This window comes from Silurus aristotelis (assembly GCF_946808225.1).
Source record: "Silurus aristotelis genome assembly, chromosome: 14".
In the NCBI taxonomy this organism is placed as follows: Eukaryota; Metazoa; Chordata; class Actinopteri; order Siluriformes; family Siluridae; genus Silurus; species Silurus aristotelis.
In genome coordinates, this window is record NC_139587.1 from 13,844,005 (window position 1) to 13,857,723 (window position 13,719).

Genomic DNA, 13,719 nt, shown 5'->3' on the forward strand with positions numbered 1-13,719 from the left:
CAGAGTCAGAAAGAACACAGAACAAACTCTGCCCAGATATTTTATACTGTTATTCCCTTTTAAGTGTAGATAGGATTTAGTCTTTAAATGTAAATTATGTGTAGAAAATGAGTAAAGGAACACATGGCTGGGTGATACCACTATCGAGCCGGAGGTCAGCAGGTAGTAGTCACCGGTATTTACATCTTTGCTGGTGCTGGCCCCACCAGCAGGTCGGTTTAGGGTATTGTTTAAATGATAACCATGGTCTTAGACACCTTTCGGTTAGAGATCCTTGGTTGCAGATCCTTGATCCTTTGTTAGTCCTTGATGGCTTGCTGCCTCTCCCAGACTGATTAAATCAAGACTATGATTAAGATTGATCCAAATGAAATTCTACATCAAACTATATAACTACTTTTGTAAAATTTAAGCTGTTTTGAAAATGAGCTCATTTTCATATACCGTGGGGTGGAATCTGGATTGAGGCAGTCTGTAAATTCTTACAGTACCCCCATGGATACTTCCATATGTGGTACATTCTACTCGATTGGGGGCTGCCTGTGCCTCGTTGGGGATCCGAACCACTCCCCCCTGCCACCTCCATCCATTGGAAATGTCTGGGTTCCCTGCAGCGCCAACAGACCATCCCAAACATCCCTCCCATAACTGTGATGTAAGGATCACCCACCTTTGGAGAAGATAACACAGACATTGGAAGAATCGAAGGAGGCGGGGAAAGAGCCGGCTAATGGGCAATTGGCCCCCTTTTCTGAGGGATGGGGATGGGAGAGGATTTGGCAAGGAATAAAAGAAAGAGGGCTTGGATATGCCATCACAAAAGAAGAATGCCCAAGAATAAGCCAGGGACAAATTGGTGACATTATGTGGGAAAAAATATGAAACACAAGGAAAAGAAAAAAGCTATAGACGTAGCAGGAGCCCTCAGATCCTGAAAGTTTCTATGCAAGTATGATCACAATTGCTGTTCTACAACATTTTATAGAATCTTGGAGATAAAATGAACATTTGATACTGGCCTATAGACAATTTAAATGATCAGGTTTTTTTTATTAATATTAAGATCTTAAAAACTACCAGCTTGAATGATTTAGGTACAACCCATGGCAAGGGAACAGGCTTTATTGCTTCTGGAAAACTCTTTTTAAAGAAACAAATATGAGAACATATAGAAGTTGATGGTTTTAATTCTGAAATAAGTGTGGGGAGCTGGCTGGCTCCCCACACTTATTTCAGAATAAGTGTGGGGAGCTGGCTGGCTCAGAGTGGAATAAAGAAGAGACAGGCGATGTGTTTACAATCAACAACAAAACTGTCTTTATTTTGCTGCAATCACGTTTTTGTGAATTACTTTCCGTTTTTAGTGTTTGAAGCCCATAAACACAAACACAGTCATCTTAACCATACAAAAATCTGATTTATGGTCATATATGAACATATATATAAAATTATTGTTAACCTCGTGTCTTTTAGTCAATGGCACTGTCTCTAAACCATACAAAATAGCAGGTCTCATCACAGTCCTATAAACTTTCCATTTCACTCTTGCAGATACCCTTCTATCACAAATTACTCCTGCCACTCTTCTCCACCCACTCCACCCTGCCTGCACTCTTTTCTTCACTTCTCCACCTCTTCTTTCTGCAAATAAAACCATACTGTTTTGTCCTCTTGTACTCCTGCCTACTTTTCTTATCTCTCTGCTGATCCCAATCCTGTTTCACCAACCTCCTTCTCCTTATGCTTTGCTGCACTTCCTCATTCCACCACCACATCTCTTTGTCTTCCTTTCTATTTCCAGATGTAACACTAAGTACCTTTCGTCTCCCTTATCACTTCCGCAGTAGTTGCCCAATCATCCAGCACCACCACTGAGCCCCTGTTTGACCTCTTTTCTGAATCTCACACTACAGTCTTCCTCCTTCAGTTTCTACCATCGAATGCTTTTTTCAGTCCTCACTCTCCTCCTCTTCTTCTAGCTACACTATCCCCTGTCAACACCTTACAGTCTCCAATTTCTTTCAGGTTGTAACTCCTGCATAAAATATATTCCACCTGTGAGCACCTTCCTCCACTCTTTTATGTCACCCTATGCTCCTTCTTTTTCTTAAAGTATTGACCACTGACATCACGATTCTTTTAGTAAAATCTACCACCATCTGCCCTTCCACATTCCTCTTCTTAATGCCACACCTACCGATCACCTCCAACATGAAGGGAACACCAACATGGCCATTGAAGTCTGCCCCAATCACTAATCTTTCTTTCCTATGTACACTCTCCACCACTTCATCTAACTCACCCCAGAATTTTTCCTTCTCCTTCATCTCACAACCCACTTGCATAAGCACTGATGACATTCATCATCACCCCATTCAACTTCCAGCTTCATGTTAATCAGAAACTCTTTACCTCCACTACAGTCTTACTGTACTCTTCCTTTAGAATCACCCCTACACCATTTCTTTTTCCATCCACACCATGGTAGAACAGTTAAAACCCACCTCCAATGTTCCTGGCCTTACTTCCTTTCCACTTGGTCTACTGAACACACATGTCTACTTTTCTCTGCTCCATCATATCAGCTAACTCTCTCCCTTTACTAGTCATATTACCAACATTTACCCACCCTAACCTCCACTCTCCTACACTCCTCCTTTCCCTGCTGTCTCTGTAGACTTCTTCCCCCTCTCCCTCTCCTCCTTTCCCTGCTGTCTCTGTAGACTTCTTCCCCCTCTCCCTCTCCTCCTTTGTCCAGCAGTAGCCCAATTAGTCGTCCCATGAGCAAATTCTACATTAACATATATGTGACACTGTTGTTTTACATGGTAACTAATTCCATAACTCATCATCAGGTATCTCATGCGTGATTCTCACCACTTGTTTCCTCCAGCTCCAAACTCCATCAACAAACTGGTGCTCGGCCACAGCCCCACTGCATGACTCAGTTATATTACAAAACAGTTATATTACAACCACAAACCTAGCTAAAACCGATGACATAATAATTATGGCAAAGTAAAGTGTGTTGTCTAACTATGTAATTCTATTCAAATGCAACGACAAAAATAAGTGGTTTTTTTTGTTTGTTTGTTTTTCATTATTACTATTATTATTATTATTATTATTATTATTATTATTATTATTATTATTATTATTATTATTGTAACCCTCTTATTAGTTATGTTTCTTTTACAAAAAATATGTGCATATAAAAGCTACAGTCATACTTATTTAAAAGCTTATTTTAAATAACTGCCCCTATTCAGATATTTGTGGCTGAGAAGGTTTGTTTTATAATAATGTTTAAGTACACTATTCATTAAACTATCTTGTGTTTGAAGAGATGAAAATTTTTTTATGTGTTTTGAAAAAATGAGTGTGTATCCCTTTAACTCGTCCATGACAGCGAAAAGAGTTAGGTTGTATTCGCTAAAGTTTGGTTAAAACGCACCTGGAAGACATGTGCTGGTTACTACCTAGTTTTACTATCTTTTCTGTAATTGGATGTTAATTATTTTATACCCACCCATGCATATGAGAGTGTAATGTGATTGGTGGCTAATGAGTCAATTAAATGAGAGAAGGGGTGACAAGGCGCTCGAGAGAGTTCGGGAGCAGAAACGCTTGTGCGGGGAAAAAACAGTAAAATAACCGCTAAACGCGTGTTATCTTGGTTTGTTTTCTTGGACTGATATACTACATTCAGCGTATTACCGTGGTGTTGCACTACTTCGAGTTGGACACATCGAGAGATCAGTTGAGTTCGGGTTGTGATCGGGTGAGTGGAAAACCACTCGGTGGAGAAAACGTGCATTCATCAAGACTGTTCGGTTTGCCTTGGATCGCGGGAAACGTAGCACTATTCGCAGAGGATCGTGTGTGATGTCTCCGCTTAGACTGTGAGTGATCACTGGAGCACAGGTACACGTTATGGGTTTTTTTGTTTGGCTCATTTGAGTGAAGAGGCCAGTTTTCAAAGTTTCAAAGGCCACAACGCACTCAAGCAACGACACAGGCCTGCATGGGGGGGGTTGTGTGAGTGAGTGTTTGCTTGTGTGAGTGGGCCCCCTACTATTTTGTGTTGAGATTTATACTTTTGTGTGATTATAAGTGTTGATTTAGAGGTGCAGTTGCACTGTAACGGAAATAGTTAACAAAACAAGTGTTTAAGTATTTTTTTAATTTGAGTGCATATTCATTGCTGGGTAGTTGTGTTTTACCATATTTGAACTGCTTATGTTGTGTATTCAGTAAGTGTATTGGACAGTAATTTATTTTGTTATAATTCCTATTGACTATTGTTATTTATACCTATATATTATTATACATATGTCAACTTAATTACTTAAATATAAATATCTATATATTTTATAATTCATATCTCAATATATTCTACATAGCAGAAAAATAAATAAATCCAAAACTGTTTTTTTTTTTTGTATGACTGTTTCTCTGTGTATTTTAGAGTTTAGGTATCAGAGTATTCTAATTTCTATAGTCGAGAGACCCCAAGTTTTTGAACCCGTCGCCCCACCCTAAAGAGCTTAGACTTGACACAACTAAGTAGGGCAGGGGGCGCTACATAAACTGGTGGCCCGTACGGGGACTCTCTTCTTTCCTCTGGTGCCCTAAAAGAAGACATTAAACTTTGTTCAATACCAAGTTGATTTTGGAAAAGAAAATTAACCCTTTCCTACACTTATTTGTAAACTCTTGGAGCATGGCTTTCAGAAGTAACCCTCTCCTTCAAACTGAACTTACCAGTTGGTGTAGTGAGGTAGGGATTGACCCAAGTCATGCAACTACTAGAGTGGCACGAATTGAGGAAGTGGCACAAGGGGTAAAAGCCTTTGGAAGAGTGTGTGTTCGAGATACCAGGCATGGACCCACCTCAACTACTCTGTTAGTGTTATGTGAGTGTAGAGAAGTCATAGATGCCACACGCTGTCCTACCAAAACTGCTGCTTGGTGATGGTGAGGAGGCCTGGGAGATCGTTGTTCCCACTGAAAGTGACTCACCACCTGCCGCCCCTGTAGAATTCACCAATAAGCTGTCAAAGTTTCTTATGGATGAGGGAAAGTCTATGAGTGACTTACAAGCTCTGTTTCCTTCTATTGGTTCCAATACCAGTTCCCCTGAGTCAATTATTCGTGCTGTGGGTGAGATCCTAGAGAAAGCAGTGAAACCACAAAGTGACAGCAATGCTTACCGTCGTTTACGTACCTTCTCGGGCACTGTTCCCACCCCTGCAGAAGAGGAAACCATGGAACATTGGATCGAGCAGGCCAGAATAATGATAACAGAATGTGACTGCTCTGAGAAAGAAAAACGTCAGAGAATTGTAGAAAGTTTAAAGGGACCAGCCCTTGAAATTATAAAAGCTGTTTGTCTTTCTATTCCTGATGCCAGTGCCCTGCAGTACCTGGAAGCACTGGAAAGCATGTTTGGATCCTCAGAGTCTGGAGAAGACTTGTATTTTGCTTTTCGACTACTACGCCAGTCTCCTGGAGAATCATTATCTGATTTCTTGAGAAGGATGGATTGAGAAGGATGGATTTCTGACCAAAGTTGTTCAAAGAGGAGGTTTGTCTTCGACCAATGTTGACAGAGCAAGAGTAGAACAGCTGATCCGAGGAGCTGTTGAATCAGACATGCAGTTGCGGCTAAGGTCAAGTCAAGTCAAGTCAAGTTTATTTGTATAGCGCTTTTCACAACAGACATTGTCTCAAAGCAGCTTTACAGAAAACAACAGTAGAGAAGAGAAGGGAGAGAAAAGAGCGACCACCTACTTTCCTGAACTTGCTGAATGAAATCCGTGAGGCTGAAGAGAGTGAAGCCACTCAGCGTAAGATCAATGCCACCGCAAAGCCCATACACCTGCAGGGAGAAGAGAAAATTAGCCCATCAGTTATACGGGAGCTCAAAGTAGAAATTCAAGAGCTCAGGGCTCAGCTGAAAGGGGAATGTCCAACCGCTTTACCTGCTTCTTCCATGATGGTCGAGCCCAAGACAAAGATAAGATATACAAATACCACAGACAAGCACGAGACAAAGAATGATTCAGAAGTTCAAGCTTTGAAGAAACAAGTCCAGCAGTTACAACAACAGCTAGCTGTTATGAGTGTTGGCCACAGTCATCCAATTAGTCATACACCATCCTTGCCACAGCCTTCCACAGATCCTCTTAGACAAAAACCTGTCAGGAACAAGGATGATTACTTTTGCTATATGTGCGGAGAGGACGGACACATTGCTACGAAATGTCAAGCTCCTGAAAACTTCACGCAAGTGATCAATAAGCTTGTTCGCTCTTTAAGGAAGGCTAAAGAAATGAAAAATGATCCAAACTACAATAACCGTTCTGGAGATCGTACCTGCTTTTCAAAAAATAGCCACATACACACCTATGAGCCAAATGGTCTACCAAAGGGTTTGGTGGGACCCACTTCGACGGTGAAAGTGAAGATTTGTGGACAGTTATGCAAAGCTCTTTTGGACAGTGGTTCTCAGATCACTCTTGTGTTTGACTCATGGTATTCTCAAAACTTACCAGATGTGCCCATTCATCCTCTTACTGGGTTGTCTATTTGGGGTCTTGGCTCGTCCAGTTATCCCTATAAAGGATATATTGTTGTAGATGTTTCATTTCCAGTGTCTTCCACTAGTGTAGAAGAGTCTGTATCCATCCTTGCTTTAGTCTGCCCAGACCCCAAAGGTCCTCCACAGTTTCCAGTAATAATCGGCACAAATGCCAGTTTCTTCCAGAGACTAAGAGCGCTTACCAAGCCCACAAGTGTGACAAATACTGCCCACACTCTACGAATTCAGACCCCTTCAGTATGCCATACACCACAGAGCTTTAAAATTCCTGATCCTGATCAGCCAGAAGGAAAAGTAAAATGGGTGGGCCCAGGAAACTTTACTGTCCCGTCCCGGGGTGAGCTTTATGCTACGTGCAAAGTGGAGTCCAAACAGCCACTAAAAGATGATATCTTCATAATTGAATCTCCATCAGCTGATCCACTTCCTGCTGGACTGTTCATTCCCCCGGTGGTATTGCACTCCTCTGCTGTGGATGTAAATAATTTTAGAGTCTTGGTCCACAATGAAACAAGCAAAGATCTGTCCATTCCTACTGGCACTATAATTGCACATGTATTCTCTACTGACACAGTTACTGTGGTGCCTGAAGTCCAAAACTTAAAGCCTATCGATCCAGAGTTGTTTAACTTTGGTGGGTCGACAATACCTGCAGCATGGAAAGAGAGATTACGGTTGAAGTTGGCTGAACGAAGTAACGTGTTCTCCTTCGAAGAATGGGATGTAGGTTTAGCAAAAGATGTTAATCACCAGATCAGACTAAGTGATTCCCGACCTTTCAGAGAACGATCTCGTCGTATCGCTCCAGCCGATATTGATGATGTACGACGCCATCTTAAAGATCTCCTAGCCGCTGGTATTATCAGAGTCTAGAAGTCCTAATGCCTCTCCCATTGTGATAGTTCGGAAAAAGAGTGGAGCTATAAGAATGTGCATTGATTATCGAACCTTGAACAGCTGCACTATCCCTGACCAATACACCACACCAAGGATCAATGATGCTTTAGACTGTTTGTCTGGTAGCAAGTGGTTCTCAGTCTTGGATCTACGTAGCGGCTACTATCAGATAGCCATGTCTGAAGAAGACAAAGAAAAGACTGCCTTCATCTGCCCACTGGGGTTCTACCAGTTCAAGCGCATGCCGCAAGGTATCACTGGGGCACCAGCCACTTTTCAGAGGCTTATGGAGAGAGTGGTCGGTGATATGCACCTCCTGCAAGTGATTGTCTACCTTGATGACCTCATTGTATTTGGCCGCACACTCGAGGAGCATGAGGAGCGACTGATGAAAGTTCTTGACCGACTAGAGGAATTTGGTCATAAAGTATCTATAGACAAATGCCAGTTTTGCCAGCCACAGGTGAAGTATGTGGGGCACATTGTCTCAGCAGCAGGTATAGCCCCTGACCCAGAGAAAGTAGCAGCTGTAGCTCACTGGAAAACACTTACCGACTTAAAATCTTTGCGATCATTTCTGGGGTTCTGTGGGTTCTATCGTCGCTTCATTAAGGGTTACTCTGCCATTGTAAGACCATTAACTGAGCTCACGAAAGGCTATCCACCTACAAAAGGACGAGGCAAGCTGGAAGGAAAGAAATACTACAATGAGAGAGAAATGTTTGGTGAGCGATGGGACAAAGACTGCAAAAATGCTTTTTTGAAAATCATACATTTTCTTAACGCATGCACCAGTACTTGCTTTTGCTGATCCAACCCTGCCTTATGTCCTCCATGTGGATGCTAGTCTGAGTGGTCTGGGTGCCATCTTAAATCAAGAACATCCTGAAGGTCTTCGGCCCGTGGCTTTTGCGAGCAGAAAGCTGAGTTCATCAGAACAGCGTTACCCGATCCACCAACTAGAGTTCCTGGCATTGAAGTGGGCGGTCGTAGATAAATATCACGATTATTTGTATGGTGCCCAGTTTGTTGTGCGGACAGACAATAATCCTCTTACCTACGTGCTGTCGAGTGCAAAGCTGAATGCAACTGGTCACCGCTGGCTAGCAGCTTTAGCTACTTATAATTTCAGTCTCCAGTATAAGCCAGGTAAACATAACACTGATGCTGATGTGCTATCCCGTTACCCTGTCAGTGATGATGCTCCTAGCTTATGGACTGAGATTCCACAATCTGGTGTAAAAGCTATATGTCAGTTAGCCAGTCTTCCTTGGGATGATGAATCCACCAGGCTTGTAGACCAGCTAGGTGTTCCACCAGATAGCATCCCACTTGCATACTCCTATCCTGCTCAGCTGGAAATGGGACAGATAAAGCAGTTGACCAATTCAGACTTAAAGAAGGCACAAAAATAAGATCCTATCATAAGTGTAGTAAAACAAGACATTGAACGTGGCAGAGCATCTGCATCTGTAAAAGGTTCAGACCCAAGCCTTGCATTTCTACAGCGTCAGTTTCCAAAATTGGTCATTAAGAACAACCTACTGTACAGATTCAGTAAACGCCAGTGTGGGAAAGAAAAACTACAGCTTGTTCTGCCCAAAAAGTACCACCTTGTAGTCATACACTCCTTACATGATGAAGCAGGTCATCTTGGAGTGGAGCGGACCACTGAGCTACTAAGAGATTGCTTCTATTGGCCACGTATGACCATGGACATAGAGCAATACATCAAGAACTGTGGTCGTTGCATTACTAGGAAGACCCTCCCTACAAAGTCTGCCCCATTGAACCATATTACCAGCAATGGTCCGTTAGATCTAGTGTGCATTGACTTCTTGTCCCTAGAACCTGACTCCAAGGGCATTTCCAACGTGCTTGTAATAACTGATCACTTCACCCGCTATGCTCAAGCCTTCCCAACCAAAGACCAGCGAGCCGTGACGGTGGCTAAAGTCCTTGTCGAGAAGTTCTTTGTTCACTATGGTTTACCCTCCCGTATTCACTCTGATCAGGGAAGGGACTTTGAAAGCCGACTAATACGAGAGCTACTAGGAATGTTAGGAATCCGCAAATCACGGACAACACCTTACCATCCACAAGGTGACCCACAACCCGAACGCTTTAACAGAACCCTCCTCTCCATGCTTGGAACCCTGGATCCAACTCAAAAGAGTAAGTGGAGTCAACATATAAGTTTGCTGGTACATGCGTACAACTGTACAAAGAACGAGGCGACCAGTTACTCCCCTTATTACCTGCTCTTCGGACGAGAAGCTCGATTGCCCATCGATGTGTGTTTTGGCATACCTACAGAAGGTGAGAGAGGAATTAAACACCAGCAATATGTTGAGAAAATGAAGTCTGAACTCCAAAAAGCCTATCAGTTAGCATCTGGGACTGCACTGAAAAGTCACCAACGAAACAAACGACTCTATGACTGAAAAGTGAAACACCAAATACTTACCGTAGGAGATAGAGTGCTCATCAAGAACCTTGCCTTCACTGGAAAGCACAAGCTCCAAGACCGATGGAATTCCTTACCCTATGTTGTCACGGAGAAGTTCAAAGACTTGCCTGTATACAGACTACGGCCTGAAAGTGGAATGGGAGGTGATAGGACTATTCACAGAGATCACCTGTTACCCATTGGAGACAATGTGAGACTGTTTAGGTCGGATGGATCGAACAAAATTATGCAACCACCTGTAACCAGAGCACAAACAGTTAAAAAGAGACAAAATAAGCTTGTGAAGGATGTTTCTCTTACTGAATGTGAGAAAGTGGATACTTCAGAAAGCGATGATGATCTCTGGTACTACCGCCCAGATCCAGTCAGCATACTGAGTAGGCCGCCTACTTTTCAGCTTACAGTAGAGCAAGAAACTGTCTGTCAGGACAATGATCAAGGCCAGGAGTGTGTAATAAGAGATTGTGTGCCAGAAGATGACCCAGGAATACTTACTGATCAACTTGTGGAAGTGGAAGAGGGTCATGAATTAGAAGGGGGAGACGATGGTCCCGAGAATGTCTCAGAACATGAGACAGAACCTTCAGTGTGCCGCAAATCTCGGAGAGAGATAAAGCCTTTGATTAGACTGACCTATAATGAATTAGGCCGACCCTCAGATAAACCATTAACAGTTATTCATAGAGGGATGGTCGTACATATTGAAGGTACGGTTAAGGTAAAGAAGAAAGTCTGCAACACTGTATGGTGCCATCCCATGGCCCAGTGTCCCCAGTGTGTCCTTTCGAACCCCTGCCCTGCTGTCAGAACAATAGTTCAGATGAAGAATTTTTTTTTTGCCTCATGAGGGCATAAGAAGTTAGAACGGGGAGAGTGTAACCCTCCTATTAGTTATGTTTCTTTTACAAAAAATATGTGCATATAAAAGCTACAGTCATAATTATTTAAAAGCTTATTTTAAATAACTGCCCCTATTTAGATATTTGTGGCTGAGGAGGTTTGTTTTATAATAATGTTTAAATACACTATTCATTAAACTATCTTGTGTTTGAAGAGATGAACATTTTTTTATGTGTTCTGAAAAAATGAGTGTGTATCCCTTTAACTCGTCCATGGCAGCGAAAAGAGTTAGGTTGTATTCGCTAAAGTTTGGTTAAAACGCACCTGGAAGACATGTGCTGGTTACTACCTAGTTTTACTATCTTTTCTGTAATTGGATGTTAATTATTTTATACCCACCCATGCATATGAGAGTGTAATGTGATTGGTGGCTAATGAGTCAATTAAATGAGAGAAGGGGTTTGAGAGAGAGTTCGGGAGCAGAAACGCTCATGCGGGGAAAAAACAGTAAAATAACCGCTAAACGCGTGTTATCTTGGTTTGTTTTCTTGGACTGATATACTGCGAGTGGGGCCCCCTACTATTTTGTGTTGAGATTTATACTTTTGTGTGATTATAAGTGTTGATTTAGAGGTGCAGTTGCACTGTAACGGAAATAGTTAACAAAACGAGTGTTTAAGTATTTTCATTTGAGTGCATATTCATTGCTGGGTAGTTGTGTTTTACCATATTTGAACTGCTTATGTTGTGTATTCAGTAAGTGTATTGGACAGTAATTTATTTTGTTATAATTCCTATTGACTATTGTTATTCATACCTATATATTATACATATGTCAACTTAATTACTATATATATATATATATATATATATATATATATATATATATATATATATATATATATATATATATATATATATTATAATTCATATCTCAATATATTCTACATAGCAGAAAAAGAAATAAATCCAAAACTGTTTTTTTTTTTTTGTATGTCTGTTTCTCTGTGTATTTTAGAGTTTAGGTATCAGAGTATTATAATTTCTATAGTCGAGAGACCCCAAGTTTTTGAACCCGTCGCCCCACCCTAAAGAGCTTAGACTTGACACAACTAAGTAGGGCAGGGGGCGCTACATTATTATTATTATTATTATTATTATTATTATTATTATTATTATTATTATTTGAAAAAGTGCATCAATATTCTGATCCTTCTGTCCATGACTTAGGTAGGTAAAAATGTATTCAAATTCTTGCATATACTAGTCAATTTTTAAGTACACCAAAGACACTTACTCTGAGCCAGATTATCTTACCAGCTCTTCCTGGCAGTATTATTCTTGCCAGCCCACCTGCTCTGGTTCCTGTTCCTGACCCTGACCCTGTTCCTGACCATGGTTCCTTTTTCTGTCCTGTTACTGGTTTGGATTTATTTTTTGATTAGTTCTTTTGCTCTGTTAGCCTTTTGCTTTATTGTTCTGTTCCCAAACCGAGGACTGGTTTGTCACAATAGATCTAAGGGATGCCTATTTCCACATAGCCATCCTTCCTCCTCACAGGAGGGTCCTGAGGTCTGCTTTCGGGGGCGAAGCTTACCAATATCAGGTCCTCCCGTTCGGCCTAGCACTCTCACCCCGCACTTTCACCAAGTGCATGAATTTAGGCTTTAGGGCATCCGCATTCTATATTATATCGATGATTGGTTGGTATTAGCTCGATCAGAACATCAGGAGCATCTCACCCACATGAAGGAATTGGGGTTAAGAGTAAACGTAAAAAAGAGTGTGCTTTCTCCAGTACAGAGAACCACCTTCTTGGGCGTAGTGTGGGACTAGACTGTGTTGCGGGAACAATTGTCTCCTGCCCGGATCAAAGTCATCCTCACTGCAGTCAAGAGAGTAATAGCAGGCCAGTCACTTACTGTGAAGCAGTTCCAGAGGCTGCTCAGTCTCATGGCAGCACGTGTCAAGTGTGATCCCACTTAGCCTCCCTCATTTGAGAGCCCTCCAGTGGTGGCTCAGAAAGAGAGGGTTCTCCCGAAAGGGCAATCCGTTCCGTACTATCAAGATCTCGAAGCGAGCCCTTTAAGTCATAGAAGTAAGATGCTGCGCCATACTCCCTGCATCCCTGCAGTGCTTACATTCTCCTTTTTCAGAAGCTGATGTCGCTGCCTTCGCGCTCCCATTTTGTAGCTTCCTGGTTGATGACGTCACGACTGCCTATTGGCTGGATTTTACACATGATTCAGAGTGTGAACAACGCGAGGCGTTCCCAAAGCATTTTCGACGCGGCGCTTGTTCCCTCAACTAGTAACCTAGTGACATTTGCTGGCTTTTGGAAAAAGGACTATTTTGGTTCTTATTGCATTGCTGTGTCTGCTGGCTCTTGGATTTTGGACCACTATTTGCGACTCAGTTTTTGATCCACTTTTTTGATACTGTTTTTTCTGTTATTTTTTTTCCTTTTATATTTCATTTATTATTATTATTATTTTTACCATGTTGCATCCTGCATTTGGGTCCTTTCAGTAAACCATCACTGACAGAATAATCTGGCCTTGTGTTCTGTTTCTGACAAAAATAATTTTAAAATGTTACTTTAGATAATTATTTATTTGTAGTTTTTTCCCCCAAAACCCCACACGTTCAAGGAGAGATACCTGCACACACCCTAGAACCCTACTATACAGTCCACCTATTCTACAGGTAATGTGTGTGTGTGTGTGTGTGCGCGTGTGTGCGCGTGTGTGCGCGTGTGTCTATACATGTATGAACACTTTGTGAATCCAAAGGTGTACAGAAAAAGATGGAATAAAAAAAAAGAAATAAAGAAACAAAAACATTTTTATTAATCTGAATTTTGAAAAGGTTCATATAAAAATAGATGTTTGGTTTTCATTCTAATTTC